General features: G+C 42.7%; 1 long non-coding RNA gene across 4 annotated transcripts in view; it reads left to right on the top strand.

Annotated features, from left to right (window-relative positions):
• The window catches only part of LOC138752633 (uncharacterized), a 45,965-nt gene that overhangs the window by 16,861 nt on the left and 14,864 nt on the right, over nt 1-14,240 (top strand). Inside the window, exon 1 of one of the 4 annotated variants that reach the window (XR_011350791.1) lies at nt 5,489-5,542. The exons of the other annotated variants lie outside the window; for them this stretch is intronic. This is a non-coding gene — a long non-coding RNA (uncharacterized lncRNA). Of the gene's footprint in view, nt 1-5,488; nt 5,543-14,240 lie in introns of those variants that run through there. 4 annotated transcript variants of the gene reach the window in all.

Raw genomic sequence — 14,240 nt, 5'->3', positions numbered from 1 at the left:
AGGAGCATTGTAATGGTTAGAAATGAAATGGGAGAAATGTTGAATAATAATTTTTTGCAGCAGTATTTAGAATACAGTGAGAAGAAAGAACTTTCAACATCCTGAAATTAATAAAAGCAGCAGTAATGAAAATGATAATTGCAGTGAAGTCTATCAGCTTTACAGCTATGGATGGTTTCATCCAGTTTTAAGGATGTTGGGGAAAATATTTCAGCTGTTTTGCTGACAATCTTTTGAAAGCAGGAAATGTATTTTCACCTCTTTTCCAATTCTAACAAAGGGTCTCAGACTTGAAAGTTTACATGAGAGTGAAGGCCTGATTTTACAAAAGTCGCCAACAAGTAATGCAAGTACACTGTAAACACACAGAAATGGTGAGCTGGTATGACATTGCCTGTTGTAAATGCTTTCCTTTATTTACAGGTACTCCTTTAAATTAGTCATCTGGAAGGAAAATTTAAGATTTCAATGCACTAATTTCACCATCTGTAAGATATTGTATCATGTTGGTGTGGAACAAAAATTCTGCACTTCTTAATTGTCCAAAATACACATATCTGAAAACATAAATATGGTCGAAGCACCAGAGATAGCTGGAAGATCAGCCAGAGGTGAGTTCTCTGGTTTTGGCAGATATGCTGGACTAGGTCCAGACATTCATTTTATTGTCACATAATAATCAAAGAATGACAAGCACATATTGAAAAGGTCGTAACCAATCCAAAAATCTTCTCCCCGATTCCTCTGGAAGATGTAACTGAAGTTCTTCTTCCCAGGACCATTAAATTTTGTCATTAGAATTTGATTGCAATCTTAATAACATTGTAAAATCAAAGATATACATATATATATATATATATATATATATATATATATATTTATTCCTTTGATAGATTATGTGAAACAATCTCTTTCTAAATGGTCTCCATTGGCATTGACATTAATAGGTCATATTAATGCTATTAAGATGGTACATTGGGCTCATATGTCGAAAGACAAATTGGCCTGTAATTTTTCTAACCTTAGTCCTATTTGTGATAGATGTAAATCAGAAGAGGCTTCTCTAACTCTTGGAGAGGTATTAATAGATATTTTTTAAGAATTTGTCAGATATACTGGATATTGGTTTGCAACTTAACCCATTGACTGGTGTTTTTGGAATTATAGTTCCAGAGGTGGGATGAGTTCCCACTTCCACACATCAGGTTTGTAGCCTTTTCTACATTGTGTGCAAGAAAAGCTAACTTATTTAAATGGAAAGGTTCTAATCCACCTATTTTGACTCAATGGCTCTCTCAAATTATGTCATGTTTAAGTTTAGAGAAATTCAGGAGTTGTACATGTGATCATTCTGTTAAATTTGAAGAGACATGGTGACCTTTTATAAATTTTTTCCACATGATTTTGTGAGTAGAATTATTTTCCCTCCTTAATTTTATTTATTTTCTCTTTGTTGGTGAAGACCAGATGACTATTTTTTTTATCATCAATAAATTCTCAAGATAGGCTGGCCAGTTTTTTTTCTTATATTAGGTGAGGCTTTATTGTGGTGTAATGCAATATGTTATATCTTATGATATCATATATTTGTTTCCTTCTTGATTATGTAATTCTATTCTCCTCATGTATTGTTTACCTATAATATGATTAATAAAAAGAATGAAAAAGAAAGAATAGCAACATTTAAAAAGCAGATACAAGGCTAGGAAAGGTATAGAATGACATAGGCTGAGTGTAAGCAACTAGATCTTGTTTGGGTAAACAACTTGGTCAGCATGAACAAGTTAGGCTGAATGGCTTGTTTTCATGCTGTAGAACTCTATGACTGTAATCTAATGGCAGCCTCCGTACACCTCCAGCCACTTTTCTCTCAACAGTGCAACCAATTTCCAAAACATTGCCACCTCCTGCTTTCAGTCTTCATAAGGACATATTAAAATTAATAGTCGGTGCTTTTAAAGCTGCTCAATCAAACTCAGTGTAAACAAAGAATGGATTCACTGCAGTCTACTCAAGAGGGAGTTGAAGGTACAGCAAGATGTGTGTGTGAATGTGTCTCTGTCCTACTGAGACCACATTCGTACACCTTATTTCTGAGCTGCCTCTTGCCACAGCTTCTTGCTGCTGTCAGCAAGTTTCTTCCTGCCATCAGGAGGGCTAATGGATCTGTAAAAACCTTGGAGCTCCACTGCGGCATCCTAATCTTGGCATCAGGTCAATTATTCATATTCTGATTTCCCTTTGACATGAAACCAACTCCAGAATAAATCAAATGTTGCACCCTTTAAAACACCTTGAGTTGAGTAGTCTAATTACTTGAGAAAAAAAATCAGGGTATGTTCAATGTGGCTTTAACAAGCAAATCATGGCTAAATCAGCAAGTTTCAGTTCAGTCGCCAAATGGCAGCAGCACCCACTTATCTTCCCTCCCACTCCTTCCCCACAGTGCATATCTTTCCACTTATGTCTGCCATCATCACTCCCAACATTGCACCACTGCTCACCTTCCCCACTATTTTGATTTCTCTAAGCTCTAGATTACAAATTCAAACTGCATCAAAAACAAGACTTCCATCTTCTGCAATTATTTTGAAGTGTGTCTATCAACTGAATCTTCTGAACACACTAGTGTTGAACAAAAAGAGCAAAATCAAATACAGATTTCTTTCATTACGATCATTTTCTCCAAAGGACTCAATTGGGATGAATACATTTCTGTTGTAATAATGCTTTGCAAAGTCAAATAACTCTTCAGACATGCTCTGGTGACATGATCATGCACGTCAAATAGAAGATCCACTTATTCTGAAGAATGGAGAGGCTGGCAAGAGGTTCAAGCTCACTGGATTGACATCAGCTCAATTCAGAAACTGCTTGCCATTGGAAATGTGATATTTTTAACTGTGATTCTGTTTTCTCGACAAGTGTGGCATCAATGAGCAAAATAAGTTGGTGGGCGAGACAAAGGAGAGGGAAAGAGTAAATTTGAAAGTACACTATGTTCATCAAATGAATAATTGATTAGCACATACACCATGTGTGGCAGAATCAATCACTTGAGAAATGAATTGTACTTTCACTGCAATGTGGCAAAAAAAAAGCAACTGAACCATTTTACAGTTAACACCTATGTCTTTTGAAATGAATGAGTACCATCTGACCATGTAAAATTTCTTGGCATTAGTGTAAAGGAGAAATAAAAAAGATACATCTGGCAATGACATAAGTTTAGCACTTTAAAATAGATGTATTTATTTGGCTAGAATATACTTGTTATTTGCTGACAGTCTGGAAAGGAATTGCTTGTGAGATGTCAATAATGGATAAAGAAACATTGAAACACAAAAACAGCAGATGCGCAGGGAATCTGTAAAATAACAAGTCACAGGAAATCAACATGAATTCCAGAACTAGAGGCAAAACTGGAATGACAACCTTAGATGCAGGACTCAAAAGATCTTTCCACATTGGCTCCAAAGCAATACAAAGTTGGCGAGAAAGCTTGGCGATGTGAAGTAGAGGAAAATCTCAAAAGAAAATGAACCATGTTATTGCATTAAAAATTGCTGGAGAAGGGTAGCAGGTCATGCAGTATCCTTTATGTAGCAAAGACATGGGCCTGAGCAAAAACCGAAGGTAGGCACCCAAATAAAATGGTGAGAGGAGAGGCAGGGGAGGAGTACATACACAATGGCAAGAGATCACAGGTGGACATGGGTGGGAAGGCAGAAGAGAAAAATCTGGGAAATGACAGGAGAGATGATAGCTCTCTAAATAGAGAGGGAAGGGCGTGGGGATATTGAGGAATGGAGACAGAGGGATGGGGAGAATGATGGAGATGAGGTCACAATGGGAGGACCAGATGCAGTAGATGACCCCTGCAGATTCACAAGTGAAGGATTGCTTCACTTTGATGGACTGCTCGGGGCCCTGGATGGCAGTGAGGGAAGAGGTGCTGGTGCAAGTGTAGCATTTCCTGCATTCACAGAGGTAGGTACCAAAGAGGTGTTTGCTAAGAAGGTATGATTGGGTGAGTGAGTCATGGAGGGAGTGGTCTCTACAGAAAACAGAGATGTGAAGAGAGGGAAAGATGTGTCTGGTGGTGGGATCAAGTTGTAGGTGGTGGAAATTGCAGAGGATAATATGTTGGATGCGGAGGAGGTGTGGACAAGGGCTGAGGTAATGGTGGTGGAGGGGAAGACACATTGTTTGAAGAAGAATGGAAGACCTCATCCTGGGCAAAGATGTGAGGAAGACAGAGGATTGAGGGAAAGGAATAGAATCCTTACATGGGGACAAGGTGTGAAGTGGTGTAGTTGAGATAACTGTGGGAGTTATTGGATTTGTAGAAAGTGTTTGTCTCCCTAAATGGTACAGAAAGGCCAAGAAAGGGAGGAATATTGCCAGAGATGGACCAAGTAAATTTGAGGTCAGAGTAAAAGTTAACAGCAAAGAAGATAAAGTCTGTGAAGAGTTTCATCTTCTCAGATGGAGACAGACTGATAATGAACCTTGACTTTTATCATTCGAATTATTTGTCTCATCAGGATGATCTTGGATTTCATATTGAGAACACTTAATCCAAGTAAGAAACAACAACCTAAATCAATTCAGTGGAATGGATTGCTGCTGGGTCACTGTTCCTGTCAACCTGTCAAATGTTCATAAAGAGAATTAAAACAGAAAAACTTCAGAGGAAAAGGTGCATAGAATGAATGTTGTAAATAGACCAGCCAACTCCAAGCCTGAAAATACTCCAAATAGTGATTGTTTTCCATGGAACAGAGCTTATGCAGTTCTTGATTAGAAAGATCCAAATTAAGTTGGAGTTGGAATGAGTTGCAAGAAGAATGTGTCATGCATTGTGAAGTCCAAAGAGAGTGTCAAATCCCTTGGATGATACAGGGGATGACACAGTGTTAATTACAATATGACTGGAGCAAAGCAAACACTGCGTGTGAATGTCCAAGTTGATGTGAAGGTCCCAGAATCAATTTAAAAAGTGAAAACCGAAGTGGAAGATGAAAGGCACATCAAGAGTTCAAGAACAGAAGATGGGAGAGAAGCACAGGCTCTGAGGGGCAAGTAAAAGCAGCACGGACAGAGGCCATCTGGAAAGGTGCAAGATGACTTGTCTTTCGGTGGAGCTCTGCAGGGCTTGCTTCTTTAAAAATGATCCAAGTTTTTGTGTGGACTCATTGGTGTGTTTCAAATTTTATCTCCCTTGTGGACTGAATAATAACACTTTAAAATTTAGTTTTGGAAATATGTCAAATGCAATGCAAGCAATTTAAATAGATTATTTTACCTCTTGATATGTTCACATTTGCAATTACTCTACATGGTAAGATTGTGAATGTTATCATGGTATATAAATTACACTCACTTCTTTCTTTTAAAGTAAGAAATAGTACCTGCTAGGATAAATGCTATCTTGATAAGACATATAATCCTAACTGGATTCTATCTTGTTCCATCATGTGGAAGACTGAAGACTGACTCTCACTGAAAAGAGTGTGTTCACTTGGTGCTCCCCATCTAAGTAAGAAAGTGGTTTACAATCTTGCTGAGGTCTGCAGATGAGTTGAAGAACTAACAGTGCACCACAATTGTGTTTTTATTATAATCCATCATGTTAATATGGAAACAATTTATCAACACAATTGCTAAAAATTGCTTTTCATTTCAAATGTATTTAATGAACTGATTTTAAATTGATAAATTACCATTGTGGCATTATATCTCAAGGTTTAAGATTTGCTCAACTATTTCCATAATCATGACTTCATTGTGCTGTTTAGTGTCTGAGGAAAAATATTTTTCTGCATGTAGACATCCTGGGGATGCATGATCACAAAATAAAACCAATTTGAGACGTAATATTTCTCCAGAATTTTTCCAGGCGATAGGAAAGAAAGGCTGTGATTTCGTTCATCTTAAATGAGATTCCACTTCTACATTTACTGCAATCCTTATTGAGATGGTGCTTTCAAAATGATGTTTGGTGGAGATTTCCAGGATTGTGATATGTTAGCCTTGTATGTTGTAGATGGAAACATGGGAACAGTAGATGGCTTTGTCACTTTTACTGTCAGATGTGCTGGGAGACAATATCAACAGAACTGTGATAATTAATTAACAAGGCTAAATACTGAGATAGGGGCTAGTGTAAGATAATGGAATGGTTGGATGCTATCTTTGACAGCAATGCAGAAATAGTGGAAAGACTCATTTCAAGATTCAAGATTCTAGGTTCAAGATTCCTTTATTGTCATGTAATAGTACAGCACATGTATTTTTAAACAAAACTTCCTTCTGCCTGCTGTGAAGCAAAGAGTTGCCATTGTTGTTGCCTGGTGATCATTACAGTAAGAGACAAAGAGAAGCAAAAGAAATTCCCGTCAGAACTACTGAGTGATTGTGGATTGCCCTCCAGATTCCTGTCGATCCACTTGAGCTCCAGATCAAAACTTCTTATGTGATCAGGATGACTGCAGCCCCTGAGGCCTTTTGGGAGCCAGTCTTGCTCTCAGCACCCTCTCAAGTCCTGGCTCTGATACCTGGTTCCCAGGAAGCAGTCTCCAGCAGCTCGCAGCCTGTGTGGGTCCCTCAGCCACTGAGCTACTTGCTGATCCTGTAGGGTCATCTCCTCTGCTTCTATTGGTCAATAGGGGGTATTCTCACAAGTCCGTTGCTCCCTGGAGTCTGAAACCCCTCGTGGCCACTCCCTAGCATTAGCACCTCCATGTTGGGCACAGACCTCAATGCTTTTCAGGATTTTACTGCCGCAGGCATTAGGATCGAGTAGTTAAGCACTTCAGATCAATGCTGTGTCTCCACTCTTGTCTCTTCTGGGTCCGTATAAGTGGCAGTGGTGCCATTACAGCAGCTCTAACAATGCTGCTGTTTTTTCTCAATGTCCTTCAAAGCTTCCCCAGTAATGGAGAAGCTGGACAATGAATCACCAACACAGAGCTGGCAGTAGAGGGGGCTGGACTCTGGTCACATAACTAACCACTGCAGTGCAGGGGCTGCATTGGCAATATGGGGTTGGTTACAGAGAGGTCATGAAAAGTGCATGAACACTGGAAAGACTAGAAACAGAGCCGGGCCTGAGTATTGTCCATCAAATGTGCATGAAGAGTGAAGGGCAGTAATGAAATAGATTTGAAGATTATGATTAGAAATCTCTCCATCATGCACAGAATGGAGGCACATGATAGGTATGATATTGGGGTCTGTGAAGTCAGAATTGAGGGGGAGTGGTTATGATTTAAATCAGTATTAAGCAAAGGGTGCTAGCAAAGGAGGATTGCAATACTGACTCAGTAGCTACATACTAGCAGTGAAAGGCACTAGTTCCTGAGTCCATACAAAGGCAATGGAGCAGTTGAGCACTTTGGTCCATTAACAGTGCACTTAAGATGGAGGGTCTGGATACTATGCAATACATTACTAGCAGCTGAAGTCTGGTAACTTGTCCAGAGACAATGCCCAAGAAAAATGGTAATGCTGGGTATAGAATTTAATAAAAGTGCTCCAGACAGAGGTAGGAAGCCTGGAGAATGAGATTTGAAGCCATGCTCCACCACCGCACTACTAAGATATTGTCTCTGATACCAGCAGTGATGGACATCAATCAGAATTGTCCCAGTAACATAGGTTTTTGTTATGGGAAAAACAAAAGTCACACCTGCAGTGGGAGTGTGAGATATAGAGTCTGAAATCATTCACTAGCTGTGGAAAAACTCTATACTGCTGAAGTCCCTCAGTAGTTCATTCCTGAATCTAGAAAAATGTAACTGCAGAGGATGGACATGTGATAGCAAGAACATGCTTACAGTGGAATATCTGGATCAAGATTCTGAAACATGGCACTAGATGTGGTTAGGTACAGTCCATCTGTCTTTAGGGTGGTTGAGTGGTTTTGTTGAGTTGGGATTTGATATTCAATTGCATCCCAGGGTGCTCAAAAAAATGGAAGAAGTTATAGTGGAGGCTTTGGTGATAATTTACCAAAATTCTCTGGACTCTGGGCAGGTCCTGGTGGATTGGAAGATGGCAAATATTTTCCACTATACATAAAAGGATGTAGGCAAAAAGCAGGGAAGTATAGGCCAGTTAGTTTAGACAGGGGTTCTCAACATTTTTCTTTCCACTCACATACCAATTTAAGTATTCCATGTCATCGGTGCCCTGTAATTAGTAAGGGATTGCTTAAGATGATATGTGGGTGGAAAGAAAAAGTTTGAAAACCACTGCTTTAATCATATCTAATTGATTTGATATGTGCACTGTTTTTTAACTCCAAAGTAAATGGGCCAAATGACAATTTTTCTCAAGCAAAATATTTTGGTAACAATTGGGTCTAGAGTAGTGATTCTCAACCTTCATTTTCCACTCATGTACCACCTTATGCAGTCCCTTACTAATCACACAACACCATTGGCATAGGGATTATTTTAAAGAAAAAGGTTGAGAACTATTGGTTGGGAAAATGGTTGAAAGAAGAAATAGTGAGACATCTGGAGCAAAATGGATCCATCAGGTAGATGCAGCATGGATTCAGCAAGGGAGGTCCTGTTTAACAAACTTACTGGAGTTCTTTGAGTATATAATGAGTGCAGTAGATAGAGAGAAGCAGATGGATATTGTTTACTTGGATTTCCATAAGATGTTCAATAAGCTGCCTCAGAAAAGACATACATAACATAAGAATGCATATAGTTGGGGGAGATGTATTAGCATGGGTAGAGGATTGGTTAACCAATAGAAAGCAGAGAGTTGAAATACATGGGTGTTTTTTTGGTTGGCAATAATTGGTGAGTGGGGTGCCTCAGGGGTCGGTGGTAGGCCCACAAGTGTTCATGGTATACATTAACGATCTGGAAGAGGGTACAGATTGTAGTGTATCTAAGTTTTCTGATGACAATAAATTGAGTGGAAAAGCAAATTGTGCAGAGGATATAGAGAATCTATAGAGAGATATAGATAGCTTAAGTGAATGGGCAAGGGTCTGGCAGATGGAGTACAATGTTGGTAAATATGAGTTTATCCACTTTGAAAGGAAAAATGGCAAGTAATTTTAGCATGCTCCCATGCAGAAGGTCTTAGAAGCGCTGGAGCATGAATCACAAAAGGTTGGTTTGCAGGTGCAGCAGGTTGTCAAGCAGGCAAATGGAATGCTGGCCTTCATTGTGAAATGGATTGAAGTTAGGAGCCAGGAGGTTATGCTGCAAGGTACAAGGTACTGGTGAGGCCGCATCTGGAGTAGAGAGTGTAGTTCTGGTCTCCTTACTTGAGGAAGAATGTAAATAGATGGTTAAATTCTAACATAGTATAGGAATTGAAGAGACTGCCATCCGTGCGGTACCGGATGTAAACAGCGCCTTCATTGTTGGGGCCTTTCATGGCTTGGTTCAGCATTATGCTGAAGAAGATTGAAAAGAGGGTTGGTGCGAGAACACAGCCTTGCTTCACGCCATTGTTAATGGAGAAGGGTTCAGAGAGCTCATTGCTGTATCTGACCCGACCTTGTTGGTTTTCGTGCAGTTGGATAACCATGTTGAGGAACTTTGGGGGACATCCGATGCGCTCTAGTATTTGCCAAAGCCCTTTCCTGCTCACGGTGTCGAAGGCTTTGGTGAGGTCAACAAAGGTGATGTAGAGTCCTTTGTTTTGTTCTCTGCACTTTTCTTGGAGCTGTCTGAGGCGCCTGCAAGCTCACACCAAAACACAAGAGAAACTTGTCCGTGAACTACTCTTTGCAGATGATGCCGCTTTAGTTGCCCATTCAGAGCCAGCTCTTCAGCGCTTGATGTCCTGTTTTGCGGAAACTGCCAAAATGTTTGGCCTGGAAGTCAGCCTGAAGAAAACTGAGGTCCTCCATCAGCCAGCTCCCCACCATGACTACCAGCCCCCCCACATCTCCATCGGGCACACAAAACTCAAAACGGTCAACCAGTTTACCTATCTCGGCTGCACCATTTCATCAGATGCAAGGATCGACAATGAGATAGACAACAGACTCGCCAAGGCAAATAGCGCCTTTGACACAAAAGAGTCTGGAAAAACAACCAACTGAAAAACCTCACAAAGATAAGCGTATACAGAGCCGTTGTCATACCCACACTCCTGTTCGGCTCCGAATCATGGGTCCTCTACCGGCATCACCTACGGCTCCTAGAACGCTTCCACCAGCGTTGACACCTCTCCATCCTCAACATCCATTGGAGTGCTTTCATCCCTAACGTCGAAGTACTCGTGATGGCAGAGGTCGACAGCATCGAGTCCACGCTGCTGAAGATCCAGCTGCGCTGGATGGGTCACGTCTCCAGAATGGAGGACCATCGCCTTCCCAAGATCGTGTTATATGGCGAGCTCTCCACTGGCCACCGTGACAGAGGTGCACCAAAGAAAAGGTACAAGGACTGCCTAAAGAAATCTCTTGGTGCCTGCCACATTGACCACCGCCAGTGGGCTGATATCGCCTCAAACCGTGCATCTTGGCGCCTCACAGTTTGTCGGGCAGCAACCTCCTTTGAAGAAGACCGCAGAGCCCACCTCACTGACAAAAGGCAAAGGAGGAAAAACCCAACACCCAACCCCAACCAACCAATTTTCCCCTGCAGCCGCTGCAACCATGTCTGCCTGTCCCGCATCGGACTTGTCAGCCACAAACGAGCCTGCAGCTGACGTGGACTTTTACCCCCTCCATAAATCTTCGTCTGCGAAGCCAAGCCAAAGAGTATAGGAATTAAAGGATATAGGGAAAAGGCAAGTAGATGAAGATGAGCCTATCACCAGATCAGCCCTGATCTCATTGAATGGCACAGCAGGCTTGGTGGGCCAGATGGCCTCTTGCTCCCATGTCTTAAGTTTTTGCCAATGTTTCAAAATGGTGCTCTGGCAGATCTGGTAATTATGCACCAAAAGTGCAAGGACTTGATTCTGAGTGCACCATCAGTGAAAGAGACAGTTATTTATCAGATAGCAAAACACTTTCAGTGTAGCAACTGCATTTTTAGCCCAGAAGCAGTATATGAACAGTGGAGGTGGTTGAAGTTTGAGAAAGAACAGAGTACAGGTTGGATAATGCACCCAATAAGCATTCTGTGATGAAGTGGATTAGTCGCCAAAGATCTTGTCTCTTTACTCATCTCGCTATTTTCTCATTATTTCATGGCATTCTTAGCTAGTCAGTCGAAGAGAAATTTGGCAGGTTCAGGAGAAGAGCTATTTGTTATAAAATACCCAGCCTCATCCAGGCCCTCAGAGAAATAATTTTAATTGTTAAGTAAAAACACAAAAAGCTGGAGAAATTCAGCAAGTCAAACAGTGTCCTTTATGAGGTAAAAATACATAACCAACATTTTGGGCTTGAGCCCTTCATCAAGCTATGTTAGAGTGTCTGCAGGCATCCGAACAAAAGGGTAGTGGGGAATGGCAAAGGCAGGAGATAATAGGTGGATGAATGGAGGGAGGGAACAGCAGAAATGAGGGGGAGGCTGGGTGGATGGAGAAGGAAGGGAGGGGAGAACAGGAAAGACTAGAAAGGGGGAGGGTGTTGGGCCCTACCAGTTGCCCCAATAATGCACAGACAATGAATGAGGGGAACAATACACTAGAGATTGCTGGCCTGGGTTAAGGCTAGGGAAATGAGGAGAGGAAGAGGGGGCTCGACCTTTATGGCCTGGGTCACATGGGAGGAGTCCAGGGAAGAGTCTAGGAGAGGATGTCATCAGGAGGGCGGGCAAGCCTGTACATATAACCATATTATTACATTCACACCCCTCTTTTTAAATAGAAACCACCAATAACAAACATGAGAAGAAAAAAACATGGGGGGGGTGGGGAGAGGGCTCCTTCAAACTAGAGGTTTAGTCATGCAGGCGACCTTCTCCTTCTGCCGGACTGCTGAGGGGCCGGTGTGTCTGAATGCTGCTCCTCCGGAGTGGGGAGCCGCCATGGGAGAATTTGGGATGGGGGCCGCTGGGGACAGAGTGCTGGCGGGGATCTCCTGAGGGAGTGAGTGGTCCGCTGCAACACTGAGGGTCGGTTCCTGGAGGTCTGATGGAGAGACAGGCGGCTCGGACTCCAGGACTGTGCTCCTGTGCAGTGCGAACAGATCTGCAGTCTGGTCCATGGCCAGCAGAGTCATCTCGGGGTCTCTGGCACTCGCCAGGTCTCAGATTTGTACAGTGTCCTCGTGGCCATCAGGGTACCTCACGAACGTGAATTGGGGGTTGGCGTGAATGAGGTGCACCGCTTCCACCAGTGGGTCCGTCTTATGGCCGTTGACATGCTTCTGTAGCATGAATGGCCCTGGAGTTGCCAACCATGAAGGGATGGATGAACCATTCACCGATCTCCTAGGGAAAGCAAAGAGGCGTTCACGTGGGGTGGTGTTAGTGGCGGTGCATAGCAATGACCGAATGGCGTGTAGAGCCTCGGGCAAAATGTCCTGCCAGCGGGATATGGGCATGTTCTTAGACCTGAGGCTCAGGAGCACTGCCTTCCAGACGGTGGCGTTCTCTCTTTCCACCTGGCCATTACCCCTGGGGTTATAGCTGGTGGTCTTACTGGTGGCTAAACCTCTGGCTAGGAAGTACTGTTGCAGCTCCTCACTCATGAACGAAGATTCCCAGTCACTGTGAATGTAGTTGAGGTACCCGAACAGGGTGAAGATGCTACGCAGCGCCTTGATAACCATCATCGAGGTCATATCTGGGCAGTGAATAGCAAAGGGGTACCCATTGGAGGTTGGAAGGTGGCCCTTGAAATCGACAATGAGTCATTCGAAGGAGCATGTGGCCTTAATGAGGTGATACTTTTGGTAGAGATTTTCCTGAGCCTTAACCCGGGCCAGCAATCTCTGGTGTAATAAATTGTTGGGCACTACCAGTTGCCCCAATAATACACAGAAAATGACTGAGGGGAACAATAGGCTTTATTACACTAGAGACTGCTGGCTCGTGTTAAGGCTAGGGAAATGAGGAGAAGAAGAGGGGATACGAACTTTATGGCCTGGGTCACATGGGAGGAGTCCAGGGAGGAGTCTAGGAGAGAATGTCATCAGGAGGGCAGGCCAGCCTGTACATACAACCATATTATTTCAGAGGGGAAAGAAAAGGCGAGCTGGTTAGCAGAAAATTGAAAAGTCCATGTTAATGCCATTTGGCTAGAGTGTGCCCGGACATAAAATAAGTTGTTGTTCCTCCAATCTGTGGGTGGTCAGGGAGGGATAGAACATAAGGCCATGAACAGATACATATGGGAAAATGGCTCAGAAATGAAATGGTTGGCTACTGGGATGGAGTGGAGGTGCTAAGTGAAGCAATCTCCCAATCTGTGACCAGCCTCCCTGAAGTACAAAAGGCCACAAAGATGCAGTAGATCAGTCCTGTGGATATACAATTGAAGTGTGGATTAATTTTAAAGGTGTGTTTTGAGCCCCAACTGTGGTGAGGTAGGGTGTGGGCACAAGGTTGCATCTCCTGCTGCCACTGGGGAAGGTGCCGGGGGGTTCAATAAGTGGGGAGTGCACGAGGGAATCATTTCCTACAGAAGGTCAAGTATGGTGGAGAAGAGAAAAGGTGTCTGGTGGTGGGATCCTGTAATAAGTGCGGGAAATTCTGGAAGATATTGTGTTGGATATGGAGGCTCATGGGGTGGTAGGTGAGGATAAGGGGATTCTATGTTTGTTGAATATGAGATCAGAGGGGCCATGGTAGGTGAGAGGGAAATGGAGGAGATGCAGGTGAGGACTGAGTTGATGGTAGTGGAGGGGAAATCACATTTATGGCAGACATTTTGGAAGATCTGGACTGGAAGACCTCATATTGGGAATAGATTCAGCAGAGATGGAGAAATTGAGAGAAGGGGATGGAATTCTTGAAGGGACAGGATGTAAGGAAGTGTAATCATGGGAGTTAGAGGGTTTGTAGTATATGCCAATTGAAAGCTTGTCTCCCGAGATGGAGTCAGAGAGATCCAAAAAGGGGAAGGTGTTTCAGAGATGAACCAGGTGAGTTTGAGATCAGGGTGAAAGTTTTCAGCAAAGTGGATGAAGTTGACAAGCTCATCATGGGTGCATGAGGCAGCCCCGGAAGAAGAGATAAAGGGGGTCTTGGCTGTGTAGATTTGTAGCATGGATTGGTTCAATAAACCCACAAACTGGCAGGTGTTGCTGGGACCCATGTGGGTACCCATGGCTACTCTTTTGATTTAGAGGACGTGAG

This window comes from Narcine bancroftii, chromosome 2 (genome assembly GCF_036971445.1).
Source record: "Narcine bancroftii isolate sNarBan1 chromosome 2, sNarBan1.hap1, whole genome shotgun sequence".
In the NCBI taxonomy this organism is placed as follows: domain Eukaryota; kingdom Metazoa; phylum Chordata; class Chondrichthyes; order Torpediniformes; family Narcinidae; genus Narcine; species Narcine bancroftii.
This window is presented reverse-complemented; position numbering and strand designations above follow the sequence as displayed.